At 43.2% G+C, this 12,028-nt stretch overlaps 1 protein-coding gene across 7 annotated transcripts in view; it reads right to left on the bottom strand.

The window, feature by feature from the left end:
- The window catches only part of Gpbp1 (GC-rich promoter binding protein 1), a 68,703-nt gene extending 57,975 nt beyond the window's left edge, over positions 1-10,728 (bottom strand). For 2 of the 7 annotated variants that reach the window (XM_075976070.1, XM_075976072.1), the window contains exons 1-2: positions 10,006-10,398; positions 7,828-8,764 (exon numbers count right to left, since the gene is read on the bottom strand). The gene's annotated coding sequence lies outside the window, so the exon portion shown is untranslated. Of the gene's footprint in view, positions 1-7,812; positions 8,765-10,005 lie in introns of all 7 variants that reach the window. The other 5 variants (XM_075976071.1, XM_075976074.1, XM_075976076.1 and 2 more) reach the window with 5 other exon arrangements.
- Between the last annotated feature and the right edge of the window lie 1,300 nt (positions 10,729-12,028).

Here is a 12,028-nt window from a genome sequence, read left to right as displayed (position 1 = left end):
GTGGTGCCAGCATGGAATTAAAGGAGAACAACAGAAGGGCCAGTGAACTTGGTTAGACCATGCAAATATTCTCTGCTTCCTGCAACTGGAGTCATTCTGCTCTGCTCTTGCACCATGATGGACTGAATCCTAAAAAAATCTTTCCTTATTTGACATGGTTTGAGGGTTTTAATCAAAGCAAACATATAACAGATGATTTTTAAAGACTTAGGAGCTAAGGTATAGGTAAGTGGTATACACTTCCCTAGGTGCTCCTTTTTGTCTTGCCCCAGGCTCTATCTCCAGTTCCCAAAATACATGATGTACACCTAGAACTTTGGGAAGCTGATGCATAAGTTCTGGGCTAGCCGGGGTTATAAAATGGAAACTTGTCTCAGAGGAAAGGAGGGGAAAAGACAGGAAGGGGGTGGGTTGGGGAGAGGGACAGAAGGGAGGGGAAGGGGCAAAAAGGAGAGAGAAAAAGAAAGAGAAATGCAAAAAGGAAAAAAAAAGAGGAGAGGAGGGAGAGAAAGCCCCTCCCCCATTCTCCAAACAGGTTTCCACCACATCACAAGTTCTAGTGAACTGAAAACCTAAGGGCTAAGAGTCACTACTAGGACACTGTTTCTACTAGATCATAATTTATACTTGGTAATAAAAATCAATCCCCAGCACCACCTCAAAAGTAAAAAAAAAAATTTCAAATTCTGCTTTTGTCACCTAACCCCTTAGGTAAATTACTTAATCTTGGACTGAATTTCGATGTATGACTGATTTTAGATACCTTATTTTGGTTAACGTTCACAAGGACCCTAAGAATTAGCTATGGTTGGATAGCTGAGATGACTCAGAGGTTAAGAGCACTTAGTATTACCTTACAGAGAACTTGGGTTTGATTCCCAGAACTCACACATACGTTCCTGAATGATTATTATCAACCTGCAAACTATTATCACTTGGGAAAATAAAATTTAGTTGCTGCCCAAGACAAAAATATATTCTAAAAACAGAATAGTATTTTGCTTTTCTCATTAGCACTTGAAAAATTAACTGTAAATCTTGATACAGAAATACGTATGTTCAGAAGAAATATGTTGAAATCCCTGTGCCTACATTTTCTAACTGTAAAGTGAGAGTAAGCGAACCTTCCCACACAGGTGTCTATAGAACTAAAAAGGTTTAGAATAGCCTAGGACATTATGAACACCAATTCAGTACTGACTAGTTATTAGGATTCATTAGCTGAAAATGGTGCTAGAACACACTGTAATCTCAGCATTCATCCATCTGAGACAAGAAATCAAGGCCAGCTTGGGTAAGTTTCAAGACAGCCTGAGATATGTGCTAAGATCCTGTTTCAAATGATTCGCTCATTATGGTTAAGGTTACTATCTAAAATATATGACTATCTACAACAAGGTTTTAATGGGCAAATATATCAGGTGTGGTGAAATATACCTGTAATCTCAGCACTATGGAGGCTGAGGCTGGACGATTATAAATTCAAATTCAGATTAGGCTACAAAGCAAGAAGAGGGAGGGATAACAGTGGTTATCTTCATTAAGTATTTAAATATTTCTCTGAAGATATACAAATGGCCCAGTTAGCGTAAGAAAATATTCTATTAGTCACTAGAGAAAGTATATCAAAACTAATGTTTACAAATAGGACAACTAAGGGCTAGAGAGACAGCTGTTGGTTAAGCGTCCTTGCTGCTGCAAAGGACAGGTTATCAACCGCTTGCAAGAGGCACCTCACAGCTGCAGCCTCTAACTCCAGCTCCATGGGATCTGGTACCTCTGGCCTCGAGCAACAAACCACCAAACCAAAAATATATATAATATATATATTAGGGGGGGGACAGAGATTATGTGATTAAGAGCACTGGATGCTCTTCTAGAAGACCTGTGCTCTCAAAAGTTCCCGGCACCCACATGACTGTTCACAGGTGTCTTTAACTCTAGTTTCAGGGGATCCAATACCCTCTTCTCATCAGGCACAAACACGGTACACACAAAAATATACAAGCAAAACTCATACATATAAAAAAATAAATAAAACCTTTCCTTTTAATTCATTTACTATGCTAATTGAAAGGCCAGTATGTGGGGGAAGCATAAGCAATAAACAAGACTGGAGGTATAGCTCGGCAATAAATTACTTGTCTAGAACGTGAATCTCTAGATTCAACCCTTAATATGGCCCCTAAAAAAAAAAAAGAAAACAAAGCACCTTATCCCCACAAGTCATACAGCACCTGGAAAGTTATTAAGTCTACTGAGTGCGTATAAATTCAGAATATACTCTCCCCAAAACTATTTAACACCCCACTCTACTCTTGTGGAACAAAGATTTTGATTATTTATATGAAAAGCCTTCCACCCATATGTACTTTACAAAAAGTTCTATAAATCTTTTGATTAAAAGTATGGGTGGGATTTCCTTTTATTTTGTCTTAACTTCATAAACCTTTTTAGACATGCATTTAAAGAGGCAGAAAGTGGCTGAACCTTGGTAAAAGGTATTACACATTTCCTTCATCTCAGATTACCGGCTCTAGGAGATCCAAGTGGATTGTGGCTCTAGTTGGCATCGACAGAGATTTCATGAAAGACCTAAAGCGAACTAGAACATCAGCTAAGCTACTCCTGATATATTTTAGGGAGGTTTCTGAGACTTTTAAAAGAGTAAAGTGAAAAGCAAAGAAATAAATGAGCTGCTTTCTTAAGTGGAAAAACAACCTAAGAGTAAGCTAGCAAATGAAAATTTGAAATGGGAAAGCAAAGCTACGTAGCCCTAAGAAGTCAAAGATACAATTTCAGGTCGGCAACATGGAATTAGGGTAACGCCATTAGCAAAAACAAGAGATAGAAAGAATAGCTCAAGGAACCCTGATTGCTCTTTGGGCTGACGAGGGAGGGGGACTTGATCGGGGGAGGGGGAGGAAAATGGGAGGCGGTGGCGGGGAGGAGGCAGAAATCTTTAATAAATAAAAAAAAAGAAAAAAGAAAAAATAGCTCAAGACACTATAAACACTGGTTTTACATATAAACTTAATTAAGTAAACTCTAAGTATTATATATAATTAAATATCAAGTTGGCAATTATCATTTCCACCAAAAAAAAATTAGGGTAAATACACAATATCACAATTCCTTTTTCTATGTATTTGATATTCTCAAAATTATCCTTTTCTTACATCATACCTGCATCTAAATAAACTATTATCTCAAAGTCTCATTGGGATCAGTGAAATAGCTTCCCAGATATAGTACTTGCTGCGAAGCCTTAGCTGGATGGTTGAGAAAACCCAATTTCTGAAAGCTGTCCTGACTTCCACATGAATACACAACACATATACACACGCACAGTCTTTAATGTTTTCAATATAAGTGAGACAGACAAGGCCAAATATGATGGCACAGACCCATAATTCGTTTAACTGAGGAGCCAGAAGCAGGAGGATCATCTCAAGTTTAAGACCAGTCTGAACTGCACAGCAAATTCCAGGAAATAGTGAGATGCTGTTTCACTCATACACACACACACACACACACACACACACACACAATCAAGACAATATGGTCAAAACACAAAATCATCTGACGTGGGTTCACATATCTCTCATTTATTTCACTTTGAAACTAAAATGTCCCATCTTTCAATGTTTTGGCTTTTTGTTTTTGTTTGTTGTTTTCCTTTTGCCGTGCATCCAACTCACCAAAAGCTTTAAAAACAAAAACTATATAGTAATCTCAGGGCAAAATCAGTGAGAAAGTAAGGCACAACAAATATTTAGATCCACATTTGTAAGAGACTACCAAGGAAAGTCATTATCCAAATAGCTATTAACAAATAGCAAAACTGAATAGTAGCTTCTCTTAGCTTCCCCAACCTCTCTATTAGTACAATGAGGGTTAACCAAAGGGAAGTGGGAGAAATGTTCAAACAGAATGAATTAAAAGTGGTATCCACAAGAAGACAGTGTAAGTAAAACACAGCAATGGAGAGTATAGACTGTGCTGGGTGTACAGTTTGTCCAGCTTGGATGAGTTTAAAGCATACTAATTAAGAGTACAGGCTTGGCTGAGATTACTACTCGGGACTAGAGCTTGTCTAACATGAAAGAGGTCTATCCTCAATACATGGGGGGTGGGGGAGGTTTTAAGAGTATGAGGAGCAGAGACATTATCACTTGGATTCTATTTCTAAGCAAGCAACTCTGTTCCAGCCTCAACTTTCCTAAATTTTCTCATTTACACCACTATAATTATACTACTTTCCTCATAGTATTAAGAATGGATATCATTCCCAGCACTGAGGAGGCAGAGGCCAACCTAGACTGCAGAGTGTGTTCCAGGACAGCCAAGGCTATGTAGAGAAACCCTGAGGTGGGGGGAGTGGATTATCATGTATAAGTAAGCAGCAAAACACATGACACCATAATCTGTAACTGTAATTATTAAAACACCTCATTTAGAACATGAATAAGAGAACATGGGGTGGGGAAGAATTGGTCCTAGTAGCGCGCTAATTACTAATTAGTAATTAGTAATACTATACAGTTTAATTTTCAGAAAGTAAAATATTGGAAAACAGTCAAAATAATCAGAAGGGGTGGAGATGTACCTCAGTTAGCAAAATGTTTGCTTTAGCTTGCACAAAGCCATAGGTTCAAACCTCTGAGTAGAGGGGCATGCCTTTAATTCCAACCCTGAAGAGGCAGAGGCAAGCAATCAGAAGCCTAAGGTTACTTTTGACTTTGACCCTGGACTACATGAGCCGACCTTAGAGAAAAGAAAAATTCAGGTGCTGGAGAAATGGCTCAGGGATTAAGTGCACTGGCTACGCTTCTAGAGGACCTCAATTTGGTTTCTGGCACCCATTTTAGAGCGGCTTACAACTGCCTGTAACTTCAATTCCAGGAGGTTCCAACACCTCGCTGTTGAGGCAATGACACTTTACAGAAATTTTTTTCAAGTATGTACATCTGGTTTCTTTATTTGCTCTGAGGGGTTTATTTTGTTTCATTTTTGTTTTTGACAAATTTCAAGACTAGATTTCTCTGTAATCCTGGCTGTTGTTTTTTTGTTTTTCAAGACTAGATTTCTCTGTAATCATGGTTGTCCTGGAACTCAACTCTGTAGACCAGGCTGGCCTTGAACTCAAAAGAGATTACAGCCTCTGCTAGGACTGAGGCAGTGCACCACCAAGCCCAGCCCCAACACATCAATTGTTGACCAACTCTAAAGACAAAGTTCACAACAGACCAAGGAGTCAAGTATACAAAGCTGGTTTCTGAAGTTAATTTACCCTAATATTGTTGCTTGGAAATACTAGAAATTTCAAGATCACAAGAAAACAAATATGGATATTTTCTATGAATAAAGGTAAGGTGATACCAATTCAATTTCTCTCCAGAGTTTGTTTGTTTGTCCCCACCATCCAATACTTTTTGTCTGGTCTGAAACTCATGCTGAAGACCAGACTCTTGAATGCTGGGATAAAAAGGCTCACACCACCATGCCAAACCAAGTTCAATTTCTATTTCACATTAAAGATACATACTTTTATACAATAAATTTCAAAAGTCAATTTTGAATGAATGCAGGGAATACAGACTCTTGGATCCCTAGTGATAAACAAATGAAATGTTCTCATCAATGTATTAAAATACTGCACAAAAGGCCTGGTGTGACAGCACACAGGTAACTTTCAGCACTCTCGAGTCAAGAGGATCAGCCACCCACAATGAATTAACTGTTTCAAATTTTTTTAAATGTTTAAGAACTACTAAAGACCTTCTTCTCATACAAAAAGCACATATAATCCAGTCTGTAAAACACAGGGAATTGAACTCTAATCCCAACTTCAAAGCAGAATATCCAAATACCAACATTCATTTAGACTACTGCTTCTTCCTTTTTTTTTCGGGACACAGTTTCTTTGTGTAGCCTTGGCTGTCCTAGAACTAGTTCTGTAGACCAGGCTAGCCTCAAACTCAAGATCCAAGTTCCTTGGCCTCCAAGTGCTGGGATTAAGGGTGTGTGTCACCAACACCCAGCTAGACTACTGCTTCTTTTGCTTTAAAGGAACTAACAGAACTCAACAGGTTAGCAAGGGGAGAAAACTGCTTAGAAAAAATGAACTATTAAAGTTAGCAAATCTTTGGGAGAGTACTGAAAAGTTATAATCTTCTACCTCAGAACAGGTATTAGATGAAATAAATTAAACGTAGCCATATTAATCTATTTACTAATTGTGTGAAAATACACTTTTGGGGGGGGGGGTTCAAGACAGGGTTTCTCTGTGGTTTTGGAGCCTGTCCTGGAACTAGCTCTTGTAGACCAGGCTGGTCTCGAACTCACAGAGATCCACCTGCCTCTGCCTCCCGAGAGCTGGGATTAAAGGCGTGCGCCACCACCGCCCGGCTACTTAAGTGAATTTTTAAAAAGATCACACCACAAGGACTGGAAAGATGCCTCAGCAGTTTAAGGAGGACCCAGTTCAATTCCCAGCACCCACATGGCAGCTCACAACTATCTGTAACTCCAGTTCCAGGGGATCTGACACCCATGGCAAAATGCCAATGTACATAAAACAAATACATAAATACATTTTAAAAGAACCCTCTGGGAGCTGGAGAGATGGCTCAGTGGTTAAGAGCATTGCCTGATCTTCCAAAGGTCCTGAGTTCAATTCCCAGCAACCACATGGTGGCTCACAATCATCTGTAAAGAGGTATGGCGCCCTCTTCTGGTCTTCAGGCATGCAGACAAAATACTGTATACATAATAAATAAATAAATATTTTAAAAAAAAGAACCCTCTGGAATCCCCTAACACACTGAAAAATTAAATGTGATAGCAAATAAAAACCACTCAACTCTAAAAAATTCAGTTATCACTAAAAATTCTTACATTTATTAAAAGAATTTCTGCTAGATTAATGAATATCACAACTTAAATAAAACTATTTATGAACTTAAGCCAGCACAACGTTCCTGAGGGTAGGGGGAATATGTAATTACTATGCTAGTTTAAAGGTTTTTAAGTCAACTTGTTCAGTTCCTCTGCTTCTCTCAGTAATGCTTAGAAAAATGAAGATTGTGAAACACAAAACAGCTTCAATAAAACTTAATATCTATAATGGGTTAAAATATTAGAAATAGCTAAACCTTAAACAAGCTTATTCCTAAGATACCAGATTTGAAACTAAACCTGCATTATTTTGTTTTACAACTACCTTACTCTAAACTAGATCACTGTATGTATAGTAGTAATGCAGTCTAAACTCACATTTACAAAGTAAACTAGGAATCAAGGCGTAAAGCATTTAAAACATAAAATCAACCAGATATGGGAAATGTGTAAGTTTTTTTTCTAGGTTTCTACTATTCTGCTATTCATAGTCTAAAGTGAATACTGACCAAATATGTTTGTTTTTAACTTTAAAAATACAAAAACTAGCCAGGTTGTGGTGGTGCACACCTTTAATCCCAGTATTTGGGAGGCAGAAGAATCTCAGTGAGTTCCAGGCCAGCCTGATCTACAAAGTGAGTTCCAGGAAGGTCAGGACTGTTACACAGAGAAACACTCTCGAGAGAAAAGAAAAAGAAAAAGAAAAAAAACTTTTAACTTAAGACTGTAATAAGTTTGAAACATTTGTAAGCCTTAAAATCTTCTCCATTCCAATGTACTATATAGCTAATAACTACTTTCAAACTATCCAGAAACTGAACCAAAAGCAAAATTTTTTTCAAGACACTGAAAGGCTTGCAGAGTAACACAGGATCAATGACTCACATTATGATTACAAGTGAATTTGCTCACCGTGAGAGTACTTACAAATCCCAAGAGGACTGCACAGGAGGGTGCTGGTTTTTTCTCTATAAGCTTTATGTTTTCCAGTTTGTTTTTTTATTTTGTATCCTCTGAAATATCCAAGTTCTTTGAAGATACTTAACCTATGACTATTTGACATAGAGTTATTTGAAGTCAGCTACCCATATTTGTTCTGAAGTTTTCATATGGCTATATCCAGAATTAGCCAGGTTCCTCGGATTCAAGATCAAGGTCTTCTTTACTATTCCATGTATTTATCACTGCTGTACTTATCCACTCCAGACGAAAAATCCAATTTATGTGCAAAAAGCAGAAACAAAAAGAAAACTCCACATCTGAAGATGACTTCTAAACATCAGCATCTACAGAGACAAATAGCTATCTCAATACTACCATGCTGGTGTCAAAGTGGAACATCTTACATTCCCAAGGAAATAAAAGATAAAAAGAAAAAAGCTCTGTATTCTTTCAATGGCTTCATTTAGAAAAGCTGTCCCATTGTAATATGAAAACAGCTGAAGTCAAAAATTACTAAAACTTTCAATAAGGGTAAAAAGAACTGCCACGAAACTTCAGCAATATTTAAACAGTAATTTGAAACTACTCATTACACAAATCAAACATATCTTACAGTTCTGGCTGAAGAACACCAACAGGAGAGGGGAAGAGACAAAAATAACACCAGACGAAATACTTTAACGACTTATATAATCCGTTTGAACCAAAATACTGAAGAAATGACTGGGTCTTTTAGTAGCACGATGAATTTGTTTACCAATATCAATTCACTTCAGAGATGATTCTTGTCAATTCTAATAAACTTCTGGGGCAAAATTACCCAAAACAAAAACAGAACTGTAATTCCAAAATGGCCACTTGAAATATCCGGGGCCTAAACAAAACCTAGATGATGATCTTCATATCTGCATAATTCAATCACCTGTAAAAAGTAATAAAAAAACTTAAATCACAGTTTTTATTTTTCAGATAAAAACTAACCACTTTGGGGCGGTGGGGAGGATCAACCCATGGCGAGAACTCCTATCTGTACATTCCTAAAAAGAGAGGTGGGAAAAGAGCCTAACCCTCAGTAAAAGTCTACTGAATGAAAAGGACTTCAAAGTCGAGGGGCAGAAAACAGTGGGTGACGGAATCACATAGCAAGTTCTGATATAAACTTGGAACTGTGTGCAGGAGGAACACCGGAGGATGTTATGTGCAAAACTTCAAAACTTTCTTTACAAATATTAAAACTATGAAACGGACACACCATCTCACGATGGATCTTCCCTAATTCTACCCCATGTGCCAAAGGAAAACAAATGGACAGGTGGTGCTGCCATGGAGCGTTAGTGAACCTAACTCCGAGGTCGAGAGGCGAAAAGAGAAGGACGCTCCTTCCAAAAAGCAACGTCTCGGAGATCGGAGCAGCTGGATCTCCCCACTAAGGCAGGCTGGGAAGGTGGGAGGGGAGCGTGGCAAGGAGGTCCCTAAGATTCGCCTGAGGGGCGACTTCCCAGCCTCGGGGAGCAGCCGTGGGATCAAGGTGCCAATCCCTATTTCCTTGAATCAAGCAAACAGGTTCGTTCAAAACTCAAGGTGTACAGGACACATGGGGCTCCACTCGTACACCGTGTTAGGGACGGTGTTCTCCCCGAAAAAAAACAAAAACCCAGGTCCTGTCCGACCCGGAGCCCACACGACTTCGGAGCGCAGGCAGCGCTCGCCTCGGCGAGCGACAACCGCGGCAACTGCCACGGCGCCGGGCGCGGCGGGGAGGGCGAAGCGCCGGCGAGCGGAGCGCGGCCAGGCCCCAGCTCGGCCGCCACTTCCCCCGGTTCCCCGGGCCAGTGCCCGGGCAGGCGCGTGCCGGGCCCTGAAGCAGCCCGACGCCGCGGCCGCCGGCGCCGCTCCCGGCCTCCGCCGAGCACCCCCCCACGGCCCCCGAGGCCCGCCGCCCACCTCTTCCCCACTGCCGCCGCCTCCGCTCCGCCGGGCTGAGTCAACGCCGAGGGCGGCCGCCCCGCGCCCCACGCTGTCCCCCGGGCCGCCCGCAACCTCACGCCTCGCGCCACCAACGCCGCTCCCGACCCCCTCCAGCCCCAACGCCGACACGGGCAACCCCCCCCCCGCCTCGCTCGTCCCCGGGACTCCCGTCCGGGGCCCGGGGAACGGTGTTACCTTCTGCCCCACCAGAGGTGCCCCTGGCCTGGGGGTGCCGATGCGCTCGATCCCGGGAGGAGGTTTTCGGTACTTTGAATAATCCCCTTTTGCCGCTTTTCCCTCCCCCACAACCAGTCTCAGTCCCAAAATGGCGCCGACCCGATCCGCAATGTTCTGGGCCAAGTCTCGCGAGATCGTGGAAGGTGGCGAGGCGGGGAAGGAACTGGCGAGGTTGAGAAGTGAGCGGAGGAAGGCGGGGCGAGGCGGGCGAAGAGGAGGAAGAAAGGGTGTGGAAGAAGCCGTGCAAACGAACCCGCGGGGCGGGGCGGCAGGAGGACGGCCTCCACGACAGAACCTTCGGGCCCAAGTAACCGCTCACGCCCGGGTCCGCGAAGCTCCGCCCTCTACGTCGGGCGCCTGGGGGAGGGGAGGGGCGTGGCTAGCCAGGGGGCGGGGCTCTGAGGAAGACCCGGAGGCTGGTCCGTGAGGCGGGGGTGGGGGGGTGGAGAGGGCGGAGGCTCGGCGCGGTGACGTCAGGAGCAGCTGGAGCCGGGGATTACCCCCTGCTGCTGACGTGAGGACGGTGAACAATCCGGAACGTTCGGTGGAAGTGGGGGGATTCCCTGCCGTTCCCGGAGGAGCGCCCCTCTCCAGCCGCGTGCCGGCCCTTCCCGAGCTCGGGACGGTGGAGTGGGGCGGGCACGAGCGAGGGCGAGCAAGCGGGCGGGTGGGCGCGATCTCGCTGGGTGCGCGGCACTCCTGCGTCTGCCGGACGGCGGAGCCCGGGACGGCCGCGTCGCTCGCTCGCTCGCTCCCTCTGCCCGAAGCCGCCGCGGTAACTCGCGGGCCGCTCGCTCGGCGCGGGCACCCCGAGGCGCGTGGGCGGAGCCGGCCCTGCTAGTGCCCGAGTGATTGGGCGGCGCGGTCGCGTGCCGCGCGAAGCGTGCGGGACGTTAACACGCGGAACCCGGGCTAGGGACTGCGAGGCTTGGCGGGAGCCCGGCTTTCCCAGGCGTGCACCGGCTGCAGGATGGCGTCTTGCTAGTAATTCGTGTTTTCTAACAAATGTTCAGCGGGTAGATTGTTGCAGCAGAGTTGTCCTGGGAATCCGCATAGCGCAAACCATTGTTGTTTAATAACAAAAATAAGTGTTAGAGTATTCGGATTCCCTAAACGTGGTAACTGAAGGATCACTTTGAAAAACGGTAAAGTTGGCATTCCTAGAGAAGAAAGGTTGTGTTTGGAAGAAACGAGAGTATAAACGGGCGTATAACGAAGAAAAATCAATATTTGCCTCTACAGTCCCCAGAGCCACGGAAACGTCGTATCGCAGAAACTAAGCCTTTATAGGCATTGTGGGGTTTGTAGTTTTACTGCAGTGTTCCTAAAAGTTCGCCAACTGCTGCAATGTAAACTCACCGTAATTTACACCTCAACTTTTATTCATCGTGGAGATTGTCACCTTGGGTAATTAATAAATGACCCCCTGCATACAAAGGGAAAGTTTTTTGGTTTTTTTGCGGGGTGTTTTGTTTTTGTTTGGTTTTTTTTTTTTTTTTGTTTTGGGGTTTTGTTTTGTTTTTTTTTTTTGGATTTTCTTGATGGGGTTTCTCTGTAGGTTTTGGTGCCTGTCCTATTGTAGACCAGACTGGCCTCGAACTCACAGAAATCCGCCTGCTTCTGCCCTCCAAGTGCTGGGATTAAAGGCGTGCACAGCCACCACCCGGCGTGGGTGGGAGAGAGGATTTAAAACTTACTGAATGCTATGTTTTAATCCTGTACCAGTCTCTAAGGTGTGTTTTTTTTTTCCTTTTTCACATAAGGAAACTGGTTTTATATTAAAAACTATTCCAAGCCTCTCTGGACTTTGGCTCAACCTGATTACCAGGTTTAAACTTCAGTTTGTTTTAGGTGGATTTGTATAGGGAGCAGGCGGGGTTGCGGAGAGGCAAGGATTCTTGCTCTGCCTCACCTTGGAGGAGTTAGGTAGCTAAGGATAACGACTGATCCTCCTGCCTTTGCTTCCCAAATGTTGGGGTGA

The sequence above is a fragment of the Microtus pennsylvanicus genome, chromosome 6 (assembly GCF_037038515.1).
Source record: "Microtus pennsylvanicus isolate mMicPen1 chromosome 6, mMicPen1.hap1, whole genome shotgun sequence".
NCBI lineage: Eukaryota > Metazoa > Chordata > Mammalia > Rodentia > Cricetidae > Microtus > Microtus pennsylvanicus.
This window is presented reverse-complemented; position numbering and strand designations above follow the sequence as displayed.